This window comes from Mustela erminea, chromosome 9, assembly GCF_009829155.1.
Source record: "Mustela erminea isolate mMusErm1 chromosome 9, mMusErm1.Pri, whole genome shotgun sequence".
NCBI classification, from domain to species: domain Eukaryota; kingdom Metazoa; phylum Chordata; class Mammalia; order Carnivora; family Mustelidae; genus Mustela; species Mustela erminea.
This window is the reverse complement of record NC_045622.1, coordinates 88,100,010-88,116,875: the sequence shown is the minus strand read 5'-3', so window position 1 is coordinate 88,116,875 and position 16,866 is coordinate 88,100,010.

Below are 16,866 nucleotides of genomic sequence, written 5' to 3'. Positions count from 1 at the left end.
CGGTAAAGCCTTATGCCTAGATACTCATCATTTGCCAGGCATGAATCCATGAATCTGTGATTGTCTGGGTATTTGAATGTTTTAGGATTTGCATTTCTCACTGGGAAGCCAGCATTCAAATTTTATTTTCATAATCTAACACTTATGACCAAGTTATGTGGCAATGACTTCAACTCTGAAAAGTCAATATTACTTCATGAAAGTAATATCAAAAGTTATTTTAATAATATAGATTCTCAGTCCCTTATCTGCAATTCTAAAATTTTTCTAAGAAGTATCAAAAAATCAAAATTTTTTCATAACTTCTTTAGTAGCAAAGTCTGAGCTAAACTGACCTGATTTTGTGAAAAAACTTGACCTGAACTGATGTGACATTACTTATACTCTCAGCATATTCACAAATACTCACACATTTTACTAAAGAATTATTAATATGTTTGATTACAAAGTATTTTCTTCAGACCCCAAGGGGATGTTATATGCAGTAAATATATTGTATTACCTTTTAAACCATCTGAAAATTTCTAAATTCCTCAATACATCTGGCTCCAATGGTTTCAGATAAGATTGAGAACCTGGGTTCCCGAAATGCCTTTTAATTTTATTTTTATAAAGTGATGTTGAGCATGACAGTTTGACTGCTTATATAATCATGAACATTACCTGGCACCTGCCCTTCTCAGTGATAAAGAGGTAAATCAATTCATTTTCAAAGCCAATAAACCTTAATTGAGTACCTACTATGTGTAAGGACCTTTGGTCCTTAGATTACATTATTAGAAATGAGAAGATAGAGGTTCTGTGATGTTCGGTCACTTACCCAGGGTCACACAGATGATAAGGGGTGTTTGAAGCTAGACTTCAAACCTAATTCACGTAGTGATAATTTTCAAAATCTTTAAGGATTTGGGGTCTTAATTAGATAACAGTCACAAAACCCGAAAATGCCAGAGGCAGGAGCTAGTGAATTTCTGTGTTCTGCCTTTACTTACTCTCTATCTAACCATGTACCTTCTATCTTAACATATTATATATGGACATCCTCCAACTAAATATCATCTAGTTTCCAAACTTCCACTTTCCATACCCCTGATCAAAGATTTAAGAGAATAATAATACATTGGCTTTGATGAAAACCCAAGAACCTCACTAAACTTGTGCACTCTATCATCAGCCACTTTGTCGTCTTCTCACTTTAAGGGAAGAAAATTTAAAATTCAAATGACAAACCTACAGATGTACTTGGAGGTGGCGATCAACCTGGATCATAACCCACTGAGCTGCAAAACACCTTCCCTTAAACCACTACTCTCACTCAGATTAACCCATTACTATTTGAAAAACTTTTATGTCAATCAATTCTGATAGGACCTCTCTGTGGGTACACTGGACTGAATTCTAACCCTCCAGAATTCATATGCTGAAACCCTAACTTCCAATATTTGGTATCTGAAAATGGTACCTTTGGGAGATAATCAGGTTTAGTTGAGGTCATGAGGGTGGAGCCTTCATGATGGTAGTAGTGTCCTTATGAGACAACAGACAGCTTGCTGGCTTTCTCTCTCCACCAGATAAGGATACAGTGAGAAGAGAGCTCTCACCAGAATCCAATCATGCTGACACTGTGATCTCAGACTTCCAGCCTCTAGAACTGTGAGAGAACAAATTTCTGCTATTTAAGATATCCAATCTCAGGTTATTTGTTATGACAGCCCAAGCAGATGAAGACATTCAGGACGTCAAAAGACGAAAATATGCTAGTTTCATTGGAATTCCTTAGATACCCACAAGCATTAAAGCATATTTCATGGGTATATGGCTGTCTAAAATAAAAACAATGATTAAAAGAGCGATAGTCATCGAGTGTCTACAATATACCACATAAGTCACATTATCTTCCATTTCCACCCTAACCACAGGTTTTGTTCTTGCTCTGAGTCTAGAGGCTTAGAAAAGGTGTCCAATAGTGACAACAAGCCATTGGTAGAGTGGGGATTCAAACCCAGCTATGTATGAATTCAAAGCCCATGTTCTCTAACCCTCTCAATTTCACCTGTCTATAAAAAGAAGAAAAACACAAATTAGGCTTTAACGAAAGTCAGAGGCAACCATTACTTTAAGTACTAAGTTGCTTAACTGACATGATAAAGAATTCTACTCAGCCCAAATATCTACATTACTCATACCTGAAATTCCATTAATATTAGTTCACTTCTTTGCATTGAGTGCTGTCAGTTTCTAACTCTTAATTTGCAAAAACTCACCAAGGAATAGTAAATGAATCTCCAGGGCCTCTGGGTCCAGTGTGTTTGTTCAACTAACAAACATTAAACAACTAACAAACATTAAACACCTGTTATATACAAGGGGTTGGGCTCCAGTTGCCAGTTATGCGGAGGTACATCAGACCTATTCTACAGTCCCTCACAACATACAGCTATCAGCTAACAAGTGGAGGGATATGGCATTTATAATGTTGAAACATACAAAGCACTTTCAAGTAAATTGCACTTTAAAAAAAAAAGTAGTACTGACAAGTGGTTAAGAAAATGTCCCCATCAATCTTACGACCCTTACAAATATAAGCACACACATGTCCATTATTTGTGTTTGTTGTTACACCCATGTTGTACTTTGGATAAAAAGTTAAAAAATAAAAAACAAAAAACCCTAGGTGGGGGAAAAAACTGGTTAACTGAATTTGAATCAAATCTGAACATCTTTCGGTGGATCTTGCTGATTTCAACACAAAATCTTTCTGATTTCCTCTGTCCAGTACCTACCGAGAAAACAGAACTTTGTATTTCCCCTCTTCATGCATTTATTCACTTAATTTTGTATTCTACAGACCTTTCAGAACACCCAGTATGTGTAAAGGCCTGAATTAGAAATTTAGCAGGTTTCAAGGATTATTCAAATAAATCACCGAGCAGATTTACAGACGATGTGCTATGAGAGTATACAACAGAGGGCAGAGCCCATCTACTAGCTAGAGCAGGATGAGGCTCTCCCCCGGCCTGCCTGTGATGGACCCCAGACCCTGCTGGCATCCAGGCGACGCCCCCCTCCCGCCCCCCCCCCCGCCATGGCATGTCAACACACAACCACGGACAGCCGCGCGGCCAGAATATGAGCAGAACACGCTATCACACCGCACTCTGGCTCACATCGTACAGTCATCTAGGGAAAACAGGCTGAGGAGTGTGCTAAGTCAAACCAGTCCAGATGACAATGGAAGAAATGTCCTTGGTGCACCATTAAGACAATGTTTCCTCTGAGGGAGGAGGAAGCAGAGATGGTTGCCGGCTGATGCGAACGGGGAAGGACTTTTTCCATTTCAAACCAGAGACTCGCGTTTATTTAGACATCTGCTTTCCCGGAGAGAAGCCGCACTACTGGGGTTAGCTCTCCTCCCTCGCTCGCGCTGCTCTCCCGACACTTATTACAAGTCAAGTAGCAATACAGCACTGTCCGCAAGGAGAAATATTCTCTCATTTTGACTGTCATGTCAGGGAGAAGGCAGAGGAAGGAGGCTATTTGTTCATGCTGCGAATTTCTTCTCCCTTCTTCCATGGCCAGGAAAAAAAAAAAAAAAAAGAGGCCGTAGAACTTCCAAGTGCTGGGCACAGCTGATGAAGGGAGGCAGTGTTTTCTGGACAAGCAGCCCACTACCTAGCAATTAATTTCTAAATCCATCATTTAATTATTAGTCCAAAAGAACACTGAAAATGAATAGCACTGCCCCATTTACATATTTAATCGGATTAGACTACTGACTTTCAGGTCCTGGCAATTAACTGGTCTCCATGTCCCTTTTTCAATACTTAAATGATTAATCTTTATATTTGGGTGTCTGTGTTCATTCCCTGAAATTTTATGTTGGAAAATTAATTGTTCTATTTCAGCATCGTTATATGGCTAAGTAATTGCAGACGACTTAACCTCTTGCTGTCCCAGATAATAGTGACTTCACGAGGAAGCTGTGTAAGATTCTAGCTAATGAGATATGTATATGTAACTACAAACTTATTTTTCTTTAGAATATGAAATCAATTAAGTGAAATCCAATGAGCCTGTTTCCTTCACAGTTATGTAAGGTAAACAAAAAGGTATTCTTCCAATTGAATACAACATTTGATCATTTGTTAGCTAAGGTAAACCAGCATTTCCCACAATTGCCAGATGAGGATCTATATTTCCTGATACAGTCTAAAAGGAAGTACAAATTTAAGCCTGGACAAGCAAGTTAGAGATGCAAAACAACATTTGCAATAAAGCAAAGCAGGCCTAATATCCTCTCTATGTAAAATACCCCATTATTGGCAAAGGCCTCCACAACATCTCTAAACCCTTCTGAAATGATCCCAAAACAATTCACCTTGAATAATACACATAAGGTCACCCAAAAACCAGAAGGGACCAGGAATGTACACACAATAGGTAGTTCTGTTAATGATGTGACTGACAAATTTAAAAGACAGAAAAACAGTCTAGAATTGTGATTTAAGAGAAGAGTGTCTACAGTCAGAAAGAGCTGGCCTTGTGTCCCAAGTGTGTCATTTAATGTCCACAAGCTGACTTCAAGCAGGGTACTAACCTTCCCTGAGTCACAGTTGCCTCATCTTCTAAAATGGGCTTAATAACGGCACAATTTCAGACAGTATGACCCAAAAAGATTCAATGACATAATGCAAGCGAGGAATTTACCCCAGTACCTGGTACATAAAAAGAGCGAAAGTAATGTTACTATTAATGTTACTATTTATTTTAATGCTTATTGTTAAGCAATGTAGCCCACTGTCCTGAGGCCTGAAATAATTGTGTCCTTTATTATATTTCAAAATTTCCAAACCCATGGGTTGCCTGGATGGCAGTCAGTTAAGCATCCAACTCTTGGGGTCAGCTCAGGTCATGATCTCAGGGTCATGAGATCAATCCCTGAGTTGGGCTCCACACTCAGCACAGTGTCTGCTTAAGTTTCTCTCTCCATCTCCCTCTGCCCCTCCCTCACATGCTCACTCTGTCTCTCTCTCTTTTTCTCTCCCAAATTAATAAATATTTTTTCAAAAATAAATTAAAAAAAAATTCAAACCCTATTAAAACCCAGAAGACAGGGTGGCTGGCCATGGTAGCAGCTCAACATTGAAAAGCTATGCCATCTGGATCTCAAGTCTAGTTCTCTCATCAACCACATTAGCTGGTACCCACAGTCAAAAGAATCAATCATGCTTCCCAAGTCATTTTTATTCTTGCCCACCCTAGAAGGGTAGGATTTTGAACAAGTACTTTTAATGGGGTAAATAAGACCTGGAACCTGGTGGGGGCAGAGGCGGGGGATCATGATTCTCCAGAATACCATGGATCCTCCTGGAGTCAAGAGGGGCTACGTTAGCAGACAACAGCCATGTATAAGTTTCTAACCATTATTTCTTCCACTTAACAGATGTGGTAAGGGCTTCTGTTATGCCAGGAGCTGGAGTTTTATTCTCTTTTCTTTCTGAAGCTCCAAAAAGTTCAACCCCATACTGATCAAGCAGAAGAAATTATTTGGATACTTCTCAAAATCCTGAGTGCCCAGTTTCCACTGCCCTCGGCAGCTGGAACAAATTAGAGCCAGGACATAGGCTTTGAAGGAAGGTTTTAGAAGCTCAAAACAAAAACAAAGAAAAAAGAAAATCTATTTTTAAAGAACATTATCTTTACTTTTCTGATGTTTAAAGCAATTTGTGCTTCTGTTTAAATTTTTCAGAGAATATGAAAAGGCAAAAGAAATTAAAATCTCCCATTGACCCCCCCCACCCAGAGACTATGACCAATATATGTGCTATAGATTTTTCTACACAAATATATATGTATAACTATATATACATACATACACAAAACTAAAAACATACATGCAGAAGATAAACACACCGCTTTGCAACCTGATTTCTTCATTCAATACATAATATATGTTTTCACATTAATAAATAAGGATTTAAATTTGCCTTATCATTTTTAAAGATTCCATTGTCTTCCACTATAGGAAGGTGATGTATTTTACCAAACCCTCTTATTAGACAGTTAAGTGATTTTCTTTTTGCTCTTTTTTTTTTTTTCTTATTTATTTACTAAACGACTAGGTATAGTCACCTGCCATATGCTGAACTCTTTCAAAGTCTGGGGCTACAGCCATGAGTAAGAGAGGTAAAATTTCTGTCCTTGTCAACCTTACAATCTAGAGAGGAAGGGAGCTAATAAAATAAAGCAGAATAAGAGGATAGAGAAAGACAAAAGGAGACTACATTTGATGGGAGATACATATATATTTAGTTGAATAAAACACAATCCTGCTTTACATTTGTCCAGTTACAAAAAACTGACAGTCTTACTTTTATTATTAAGTTACCATTAATTTCCTACTCTCCAATAACCTGGAAAGGATGGTCCTGACATTTATAAAATGTCTTCAAGGGGGCTCTCATTGCTCATGCCCTAGAAACCTCTCTGGATCAGGTGAAAATGAGGGCAAATGAGTTTTCCTCAACCCCGGGCTCCTCACTGCCCACAGTGAAAGTCACTCTTTGAAGCAGCAGCCAGAGCAATCCCCCTTCATTCTAGATGGAAACTCAGGGTGTTTCCATGGGCATTTTTCTCTGTTCAGACTAAAAGGCTACATAAGCAGCTAACAATCTGCATCTTACCGAACATATGCTACCATTAATGAGTTGTGGCGGCAGTTGTGGGTAACATAGCCACCCATCTACTGCCCTTGTCAAAAGTTTGCCTTTTGTTTCTTACTCATGGAGTATGCTGGAGTACTAACTCTATTCTTCATCACCACAGGGAGGTTTCTGGAAAAAAAGGGAAAGAAAGAAAAACCAAGCAGCTAAGAATTTTGCATGTTGTCTGAATCTACAGTGAATACAAAGATGAGCAGTGATGCTGGAGATCAACGAGGATATGAAGAGAAATATTCTCTGTTAGCTTGGATCTAACAGTTCCATAATAAACTGCCACTGCTTGCTGCTTCCAAGGGTCATCCAACAGCGGAAAGGGCAGAGTGACCTGTAACCAACGTCGGAAAACCCGAGCACCTGTGATGTGACCCAAGAGCGGCTAATGTTCACTGAGTGTTGTCTACGTGGTAGGCACTGCTCCCAGTGCCTCATGGGAAACAGCACACAACACCACTTGGACGTAGGCACCCTTATGATTCTCTCTTTAGAGATAAGGAAACTAAGACCCTAAGAAGGTGAGGACTTTCCTCACATGACAGGACCAGTCATGGAGACTCAGGCAGTCTGGCTCCACAGCAGGGGCTCCGAGGCATACTGCACACGTTCACAGGTGTGTGTGCACACATCTACCCCATTCCCCACACACGTACCCCTTGTCATTTATGCTTATACTAAGACGACACCACACACACATCTCTCACCCTCCACACACACACCAACCACAACATACCCCATCCACTATTCACATATATCCCAAAAATCTCACACTTCCCACACCCTCACCACCTGCCACACACACACACACACACACACACACCTTGCATGTACACACAATACCCAGCATGTTCCATACAGCAGGCACACACCACACACATGTACATCCCCACCCATTTTTACACAAACACACCCCACACCATATACACCACGTATCACACACCCGCCATGTACCATACACGTCACACACTATACACATATGAACCACACACACACACATCTCATACACACACACACACTCCCCCACAGTCACACCTACATTCCCCACACATCCCCAAACTGAGCTAATAACTAAAGAGTCAACATTGAGAATAAACTGTTTATAAGAGAATTTCAAGATATGTGAAGGTCCGTATCTTCTCCCGGGAAGTGAAGGTGCTAGCAAACATCCCCCACAGGTAGGTTTGGGATGTACCTGTGATATATGTGAAAAGCTTTGGTTATGTGTCAAGGAAGCGCTACAAAGGCACTATCCGGCTGCTGTGGAACTCAGCTGAGATCTGGGTGCAGGATTGGCTGTAATCACACACTCCCACTCTGGGGACTATGAGCTCACAGCATACCTGCAGAGCTGCTTCCCTGGGATGAGAAATGAGGTCCTAACTCTTCAGCCTGCCATTCAAAGCCTTCAGCTCACCCATGTCCCTGGGACTTGAGGACGTTGCTATCTCATCAGGCATACTAAATAACACTTTCTTGCTCCCTTGTGTACTCATGCTCCTGCCTGACATTACAACCCTCTTATTTTTTCCTACTTGAACCCAAACCATCCACCCTGGCTAGCTTAGCCCTTCCGATACCATGAAGGTCCCTTTAATGCTGCACCTCCTGCCAGCCTCTCTACCCTCTAACTTCTACAGCCTGTGTCATCTGTACCGCCTGCTTGGCATTTTGAAACATGTAGTACCACATTGTTAGCTATGTCAGAGGATTTTCAAAATGCTGTATTATATTCTAGGTGCCCGGAGACTCACTACCCATTTATTATTCAGTGGCTAGCATTGCTTTAGAAGGATAGCGAAACAGCATTTATTGGCTTTGAGGTTCAAAATAGGATTTTGAAACTTGGAAATAAATGGAATCTTAAAAGAAAAGTGCTTCTGATTTGTGAGAAACCAGCTTTTTGAGAGAGAAAAGGTGTGTTAAATTCTAAAAGCTTGCCTTTAGCTATTAAAAACTAAGACCCAGGAGATACATAAAGTTTATTTGATAAACACAGTTTTAGGATGAATGTATAATGACATAAAAGCAAGTTTTCCCATCCCAAAGAAGGTAAAATGCAATGCCTAAGGAAGGAGAGAAAAACTGGAAAGAAGTGGTAGTTTGAACAGCAGGATGGCCTTACTACACCCTGCAATGTCAGCCTGAGTCTTCATAGACCCAGAGAAGCTGAGGGGCTAGATAGTAGCTGTGCCCCCACTTTCCAGAGGCGGAAACCTTATACATGTCCCTAAATAGCAGAAGGTACAAGACGCTTGCAATCAAAACGGTAGTGCCATGAGAAAGATTAGGGTCTTCTCCACAAGTCTATAAAGGTATAAGGGGGTCAAGGAGAGTGTGTGCTGGTAAATATTTAACAACCAGCTCTCTTGAAAATAAAAATCTCTTTTTTGGCTAAAGTAGACAGAATAATGATCCCTCCCAGATGTCTGTGTCCTAATCCCCAGAAGCTGTGAAGATGTTACCTCAGATGGCAAAAGGAACTTGGCAGATGGGATTCAGTTGGGGACCTCAAGATCATCCTGGGTGATCCAGATGAGAGAAAGAGAGAAAGAGGTCAAAGCAGAGAAGAAATCTGTGTTGTTTTAAGCCATCAAGCTCGCAGTAATTTGTTATAGAATCAATAGGAAACCAAAACATGGAGCTTTGAAGCGGTATAAAGCCTCCCCAAGGCTAATTTGAAGCTACCAAGGTTGATGTTATTGAACAGGGGATGGGAAGAGTCACACAGTCAGCCCTCGTGAGCTGGTTGCTGACCAGCACACTGCCTACATGAGAGGGCATGTGAAGTTTCCACGTCTCCAAGGGGCAGGGTGGACGAGCAGACCTTATAAGTTCCCACAGTCATGATGAGGGAGAGCACCAGCAAATCCAGTATAGAGCCCCAAAGATAAGAACCATGCAGAGGATTACAGGCTAACATCCAAAAACCAGGTACCTAAGCCATAGCCTGCCCTGACGGAGGACAGAGGACGGCCACAGGCCAGATGGTTCCAACTTCTTCTCCCATGCTGGAAGAGCCTCTTTCTGGGGGAGAAAAAGAGAGTAAGCAGAAACACTGAAATGAATTATTTTCAGTCCCAAATTGACCAAATTTAAATCCTGATTTGACCAACATCACTTGGTTTCCTGGAAGCAATTCAACTGCTTCCTAATCCCAAAGGGAATGGAGGGGCACTCAACATAGAAATTAGCTTTGGTTTTCTGGTTTGAAAGATGGATACCCTGTATTCGAGTTATTTCTTCCAAACAATGTATAGACGCCTTAAGAAGATGCAGCATGTCTTCGGTCCACCCACCACTGCATCTTACAGGGCATTGCCACGTCGCCTGACAGAAAGCATAGCAGGATGAGGTGCTCGGCTCTTCAGCAGGGCTCTCCACCACGGATGCTCACCAGCAGCACATGCAGAGCTTTTCAGTGCACTGAGGCCCAAGTCCTACCCCCTAGAGATTCTGATTTAAGTCATCAGGTGTGCAACCTGGGCACTGGGGTTTCTAGAAGTTCCAATGTGCAGCTATAGTTGGAAGTCTACTGCTCAAACATCCTACACGCCCCCTAAAGATAGTTTTGGGATCCAGGTTTAGATCTGGATCTAAATCCAGATCTAAATCTAGATCTAAATCTAGATCTAAATCCAGGTTTAGAGACTGAATCTACATATGTGATTCTACAAATTGAACCTGGATAAACAACTGGATTTTTCTACACCTCAATTTTCCAGGTTTAGAGACTGAATTTACATATGTGATTCTACAAAAAAAACCTGGATAAACAACTGGATTTTTCTACACCTCAATTTCCTCACCTGTAAATAGACTAATGATATTTCGGTAGAGGGTACTGAAAAGATACTGTGCGTCCAGAGCCTGGCCTCTGGTGCAAATTCATTTGTGCTAGGGAATAGCACATCCTATAATATTTTGTTAAAGACTGACTGTGAATTCTCTTTCTGCAGTCATTGGATAGTCTGCTTATATAGAATCAATAGTTTTCCCATGCACCTAGAATAAAAATATTAAAACACAGATCTTTCATCTTATATAATTATCCCATTTGGAAAATAAAAAGTACAAATGGAACTCCATGGCTTACTCATGTATCAAAAAGGAAAACACCTTCTGCATAGAAAACCATATCAAAAAGCCCCCAAGCCTCATTCTCATTATGGACCAAATGAGGTTTTTCTGAGGTAGAGGTGATAATATGTTCTCAGGCTTCTGAATATCAAACATACGAGGGCACTTAGGGAACTCCCAAACATATATTTCAAGGATAAAAATCTTTTCATCTTCAAAGAATCCACTTACTATTCAACAAAGATGATTACAAAATAAGACAAATGGAATTATTCTGCCTCAGAGGTGCTGTATAAAAAAATATACATGTATATATACAAAAGTAGTTGAGAAAGATCACAAGTTTGTATAACTGAAAGAAGATATGGTACGAAAGGAATAAATGAGGTCTCCAGAGATGATCCCTGCTACTGTTTCTCATTAATAAAAGCTATGAATATAGTAGAGCAAAGATTAAAGGGGCAAGTCTACAAAACAGAGGGCAATGGTTAAAAACAAAAGCTCTAGAATCAAATCCTCTAGGTTCTAACCTAATCCTGTCCCTAACTTAACCTCTGTGTGCCTTGGTTTTCTCATGGATCAAGTCAAGATGATGTTAGTGCCTATATCGAGTGGCTGTTGGGAGGATCGGGAAGGTACTGGAATGCTCAGTGCAGTATTTGGTACACAGCAAATTACCAATAAGTGTTAACTCACTATGGTTACTAAAAACATTCATAAAGAATACACTAGAAGTGTGCAGTCCAATAAAGTATCCCATAGCCATAGGTGGTTATTTAAATTAGAAACAGATCAACAGAAACTAGAACAATTAAAAAACAGTCGCTCAGTCTCACGAGCTATGTTTCAAGTCCCCAGTAGACACATGTGGCTAATGACCAGAGTAATGGCAGAGAAACATTTCCATCACCACAGATATTAAAGTCTCTACTCAAGTGACAAACAGCAAGTTCGGAATCTTCTCTCATTTGGTTGAAGGTGAAGGAGAAGCCTCTCCTTTCCTCCCCCACTGAGCAGGGAAACACACAAGGCAGTGATATTCCTCCACAAGAAACCCTGTCAAGCCCATGTCCCCTCAGTCTTACATGCTCTCCTAAGGGATGTTGCTGCCACTCAATGAATCTGTTTTATAATTACCAAGCAAGGTCCTGCTTGGTGGTCCTGCATTCACCTTAGGATACAGAGACATTCTGCAAGTAGGACATCACTGGAAGGATTCAGCGCCTCTGCCAGAATTTGTATTTTATCAGCCGTCCCTTCCTGCTGTATCAATGTGTGTCCCTCTGTCAGTCACCCTAAAATTTCTAACTCACTGGTTCTGACTTTATGTGAACTAGAAAACCAGATAGCCAAAGTTATCATCTAAGGAAGGGCTTTTAGCCTTTGCAAGGACGTCAATGCACAGACACTTGAAGACTTCTGTCATTTGCTTGTATGCTTTGCTCCCTTTCTGGCCCCTGCCTGTGCACTGGAGACCTGAGAGCCCCACACACCCAGCTACTGCACAAAGCTTTATTTGAAATATCAGAGGGCAATAAGGATGCATGAGGTGATTCTTTAGGAAAGAGTGTAAGAAATAGAAGAAATAATAGGAGAGGTATAAAGAAATATCTCCAGCTAGCCAATCTGTGAGGAACGCAAATTTAGACAAATGGCCAATTCTACTCAGCCATGAGCACATGATATCAACTCATTCACAGATCGGCAAAGTCCACCCTTCGACTCTAAAGCACAAAGAAACCTACTCTAGAAACTCAGGCCAGTATATTTAGTCATGCATGCATATTAACATGTAACTGAATACTTTGGAGGCTGTGTGTGTACATAGGCCAAAGAAGGGAAAAAGATGAAAGCACCTAAATGGGCATTACTTGTGTGGACTTAGGTGTATTTACCACTAAGCTGATTTGTCTAGAGGACTTCATGAGAGATCAGCTAATCCCTGCTGGGTAGGCTATGGCACCGATTCAGAGTTGTCAGATGTACTGTCTCACTCACTGTACATATGCTAGTGGCACAAAGAACCACTATTCCATTAGAGCAACAATGCAGTCCATCACTGCCCATAAAGCAGAAGGGCTTAGAAGCAGATATCCCGGACTCGAATCCCAGCCTCAACAGTCATTTATTTTTCCTTCCTTCCCTCCTTCCTTCCTTCCTTTCTTTCTTTTTATTTATTCATTTGAGATAAAGAGAGAACACAGGTGCATTAACAGGGGGAGAGGGGGAGGGAAAGGGCGAATCCTCAAGTTGACTCCCCTCTAAGCCCATGCAAGGCTCAGTCCCAGGACCCTGAGATCATGACCTGAGCAGAGATCAAGGACTGGCTGCTTAACTCATTGAGCAATGCAGGCGCCCCTTAACAATCCTTTTTTTTTTTTTTTTTAAGATTTTATTTCATTTATTTGACAGAGAGAGAGTGAGAACAGAAGCCTGGAGACATTGGGAGAGGGAGAAACAGGCTCTCTGCTGATCATGGAGCCCAAAGCGGGGATAGATCCCAGGACCCTGGGATCATGACTGAGCCAAAGGCAGCTGCTTAACCAACTGAGCCACGCAGACGCCCCTCAAGAATCATTTTCAATGCAACTTCTAGGCAAGTGCTAAAACTCACCAAGTGCTACATTTTCTAATCTATAAAATGGAGTTACTAATAGTCCTTGCCCCAAAGAAGTTTCATTTATAACAGCTTTATTGATCTATAATTCATATGCTATAAAACCTACCATTTTAATTGTAAAATGTAGTGGTTTTCAGCATAGTCACATATTATGTCACCATCACCACTAATTCTAGAAGTTTGTCATCACACCAAGAAGAAAGAAATCACTAGCAGTCACTTTGTTTTCTTCCCCCTGGTCTCCATCAGTGGTAACTACTAATCTAATTTTGTATTTATGGATTTGCCTATTCAAGACATTTCACATACATAGAATCATATAAGATGTAGTTTTGTAGCTCATCTCTTTTGCTTAGCATAATATTCTCAAGGTTCATCTATGCTGTAACACATATCAGTACTTCACTCCAGGATGCCTAGGTGGCTCAGTGATTTAAGTGTCAGACTCTTGACGTTGGCTCAAGTCATGATCTCAGAGTTGTGAGATCCAGCCCCAGTGGGACCCCGTGCTCAATGGCAAATCTGCTTCTCTCCCTCTGCCCCATCCCTACCCTATGCATGTGCATGCACATACTCTTTCTCTAAAATAAATAAATAAATCTTTAAAAAAATACTTCATTCCTTTTTATTATATACATTATTTATATATACATTTACTATGTACATTGTATATATTATTTTATATTATATATTATATATCATATATAATAAAATACTCCATTGTATGGATTATTACATTTTATTCATCCATTTATCTGTTGATGAACATTTGGGTTATTTCTATGTGTTGACTATTCTGAGTAATGTTACGATAACATTTGGTACAAGTTTTTGTGTGGACATAAATATTCACTTCTTTTGAGTATTTACCTATGAGTGAAATTTCTGAGGCATATGGTTTTTGGTTTGTATTTCCCTAAAGACTAATGATGTTAAGCATCTTTTTATGTGCTTATTAGGCACTCATATATATTCTTCAGAGAAATGTTTACTCAAATCCTCTGCTCATTTTTTTTTAATTATGCTGTCTTTTAATTGCTGAGTTGTAAGCTTTTTTTATATATTTTTTTTAAGATTATATTTACTTATTTGACAGAGAGAGAGAGAGAATAGCAGGCAGTATAGCAGAGGCAGAGGGAGAAGCAGGCTTCCTGCTGAGCAGGGAGCCTGAAGCAGGGCTCGATCCCAGGACCCTGAGATCGTGTCCTGAGCTGAAGGCAGAGGCTTGACCAAATGAGCTACCCGGTCCCCTTGATTTTTCTGTATATTCTTGATATAAGTCTCACATCAGATATATGGATTGCAAATATTTTCTCCCATTCTGTGGATTTTCTTTCCCTTTTTCTGATGGTGAACTTTGAAGCACAAAATTTTTCATTTTCATGATTTTCATTTTACCTTTTTGTTGTTGTTGCTTTTGTTTTTGGCATCACATTTGAAAACCCACTGTCTAACCCAAGATCATGAAGACTTACTCCTATGTTTTCTTCTAAGAGCTTCTAGCTGTAGCTCTTACATTTAGGTCTATGATCCATTTTGACTTCGTTTTTGTATGTAGTGTGAGGTGGAGATTCAAATTTATTCTTTTGGATGTGGCCATCCACTTGTCCCAGTATAAATTATTACAAGGACTATCATTTCCCCAACTGAATCATCTTGACACTCTTGAAAATCAATTGACCATAAATATAAGAATTATGGTTTTATTAATTTATGGAAAATCAATTGACTATAAATATAAGAATTATGGATTTATTAATTTATGGATTCTCAGTTCTATCCCATTGCTACCTACCTTATAGCCAGTGCCACACTGTCAAGTAATTACTATAGCTTTGTAGTAAGTTTTGAGATTGAGAAATGCAAGTCCTCTTCATTCTTTAAGACTGTTTTGGCTATTCTGGGTCCCTTGCCTTCCCATAAGAATTTTGAGATCAGCAAACACATCAGTGCCTGCAAAACAGATAGCTGGGATTTGGGTAGATATTGGGATGAATCTGTTCATTAAATGTTTTGTAAGAAGCTGAATGGTATGAGGAAAAGAGCACGGGGCTAGAACTTCAGAAATGGAGGTTCTTACCCTTGCGGAAATCACTTCCATTCCTAGGACTTGAGTTTCTTTGTCTGTGCAATATGAAAGTTAGGCTATGTTGATCTAGAATATCCCATGGAAATTCAAGACTCTAAGGTCTTACATCTGCCTCAGGCTTGAGAATTCTTGGCAGTTTGGCAGAAATAATTCAGCTTTTAAGAAACATTAGCAGGGGGACGCCTGGGTGGCTCAGTTGGTTAAGCAGCTGCCTTCGGCTCAGGTCATGATCCCAGCGTCCTGGGATCGAGTCCCACACCGGGCTCCTTGCTCAGCAGGGAGCCTGCTTCTCCCTCTGCCTGCCATTCTGTCTGCCTGTGCTCGCTCTCTCCCCCTCTCTCTCTCTGATAAATAAATAAAATCTTTAAAAAAAAAAAAAAAAAGAAACTTTAGCAGGAGCACCTAGGTGACACAGTCAGTTAAAGCATCTAACTCTTGGTTTCAGCTCAGGTTATGTTCTCAGGGTTGCGAGAATGAGCCCTGCGTCAGACTCCATGCTCAGTGAGGAGTCCGTCTGACATTCTCTCTCTCCCTCCCTTTGCCCCTCCTGCTGATGTGCTCGCTCTCTCTCTTTTTCTCACCCTCCTCTCTCTCAAATTAACAAATTAATCATTTTTAAAATATCAACAGATGGGGATGAAGGACCACACTTGTTGTGAAGAGTGCAGGGTGATGTATGGAACTGTTAAATCACTATCGTGTATACTGAAACTAATATAACACTCTATGTTAACTAACAGGAATTAAAATAACATTTTTTTTAAAGTCTCAAAAATCAACGGTATTGACCTATCAGATCCACATTCCTGGAAACCTGGCAAAAACACAGTAACTCTGGAGATAAAGAAGATCCTAGTTTGGAGGGATTCTTTTTTCTACTAGATTAAACATAAGCTAATTTCAACCAAATAGCCTGTTAAAAACCTGCAGTTATTAATGGGCTCTCATGCTCTCATGTTGTTCATGTGAATGTAGGTGTTTTTAAAACTATATTTGGTTAGAACCATTTAAAATAAAATCTAGCTATATGTTAAATATCTGTAATTTAATCAAGCAGCGTGTAAAAGCCAAAGGGAACATATGCCAATTACTGTCTTAATGAATATAGATTATCTCAGCGATTAAATATTAAATACATAACTATTTAATACATAACCCATTTTCCTCTAACTTTTAAGGTGACATTCATAATCATAAACATCTGGCACAAGCATTTCTATTTTTTACTTTTTTACTCTCCAAATAAACTCTCTAGTACTAGCTGATTAAATATACTGGATGTTCATATTCAAGTTTTCAAGAGGTCTAAATATCTATTAGGTGTGTACCACGTACCATATACCAGACAGGGAAGACACAAAGGT